Below are 1,830 nucleotides of genomic sequence, written 5' to 3' on the forward strand. Positions count from 1 at the left end.
AGGACCAGCAAGCCCCAGCCCAAGCTACTCCAATAGTCCCGAGATGGTGATGTGAGCCTGCAGATGTCTCACTACCTTGGATCAAATCTCTCCAAATAAACTCTCTTCTTTCTTAGTGATGCCCACATAAAATGTTGGCATAGCTTGACCAAAACTCTCCCTAGCAACACCATGTTTCTGGTGGCCTTGGACACACTGCTGCTAATTGGGTTGTCATCCATGGAACCTGGGGGCAAAAATGGGGATCTACTGCGACCCTCAGCCACATACTGGCTTCCAAAGGCAGACACCATGAAGTTCTTAGGGGTGTGTTCAACCCTCATGGGCTATCCCAGCATTTAACCTCAGCCCCCAAGTCAGGTGCCCATGGAGATGGAGGATCAGGCAACTTTCTACCTCAGGGCCTTGGCTCAGACAGGGAAAATGAGCTGGCAGGAGGATTGCAGTATTTGGACAGGGGCAGGCGGGTGCCTTTGCTGGGCCATGGGCTCCAACAGGACAGCTCCATGGTGTGACTGATCTGGCTCAGCACCTCATTGCTCTCTGCGTGGGTACAGGCTTGTGGGTGGCTGCCTTCCACTGAGCTGGTACCAGTGAGAAATGCGGGCAAGGCTGGCCCTGCTGGTCAAGGGCATGTAGCCCATTCCTTGCAGGAAGTATTTGAAGGCCTCAGTCAGCTTGCCTGGCTGTGTGACCTGGGGGATCCCCCGGAATCTGCCACCTTTAGAAAGGTCATGGTGGTTGGGTCCAGCTTGAAGTTGCACTCCACCACCCCGTCCTTGGCAGGCACCTTATCCTCAACCACCAGTATCACCAGACAGAATGTCTTGATGTTGGGCACTGCTCCAGGCAGGTTAATGTCCAGGTCTCTGCAGCTGTTGTACATGTTCCAGAAGAGCTGCGGGTTGGCATGGCTCACTATGTTCCAATCTGCTGCCAATAGCTCCGAACCAGCTCCGTGTTGTTCACCAGCCCCTCCTGGCAGTAGAGGGGGGATAGCACTGTGTTAGCTAAAGTGCTGGTCACACCAGAGAGCTTGGTGGCCACACAGTCAATCTGGACTTTGCTGTTGGGATTGGGGTTCATCAGCACCAGCCCCTCCACCATGTTGGGGAAGATGACTACAAACTTGGCCAGCACATAGGCTCTGGATCCCATTCTGTACTCAGTCACATACTTGAACCGAAAATGCTCTACCCCATGGGGGAGTATGGCAGCCAGCTACTCCATGGAGGGGAGCTGATTCCCCTGGGGAAACTATGAGCCCCCACCTGCTGACCGGGGGCATCCACGTGGCACACCACAAAGTGCTTGGAGATCTCCTGCATGCCCTCAAAGTTGAAGAAGGTGTTGGGGCACAGCTTGTGATTGAGGCCCACGTCATGGAAGGTGAGGATGGTAGGGGGGGTTTCCCTTGGGGGAGACCCAGATCACCATGTGTAGAAGGTGGTAAAGCTTCCTGATATCATGTTCCCCATCCCAGCACTCCACCAGAAGGTACTCCGCTCCTACCAGGAAGGACAAACAAAGGCGTGAGTCACCAGGGTCCAGAAGGAGGGGGCAGCACCAGGCGGAGGTGATGGCGCTGTGTCCATAGCAGTCTTTTAAGCAAAAAGATAGAAGCAATTTTTCCAAGACCACAGAATACTAGTCTAGTTTTGTCTAACTTCGTACCTGAGTTCTCTTAACTCCTCTATTCTGCTGCCTCTCAGAACTGCTGATACTGAAGAGCTAACACCCTACGTGGGTCACTAACTGGTGTCACATGTTTATTTTTAATAAAAGTGATATTCCAAAGATAACTTGGAAGTCTCCAGAGTAAATAAGTAA

General features: G+C 52.6%; 1 pseudogene; it reads right to left on the reverse strand.

The window, feature by feature from the left end:
* Window positions 1–397: 397 nt before the first annotated feature.
* On the reverse strand, window positions 398–1,488 carry LOC110578442 (annotated as a pseudogene).
* Between the last annotated feature and the right edge of the window lie 342 nt (window positions 1,489–1,830).

The sequence above is a fragment of the Neomonachus schauinslandi genome, chromosome 1 (genome assembly GCF_002201575.2).
Source record: "Neomonachus schauinslandi chromosome 1, ASM220157v2, whole genome shotgun sequence".
In the NCBI taxonomy this organism is placed as follows: Eukaryota; Metazoa; Chordata; class Mammalia; order Carnivora; family Phocidae; genus Neomonachus; species Neomonachus schauinslandi.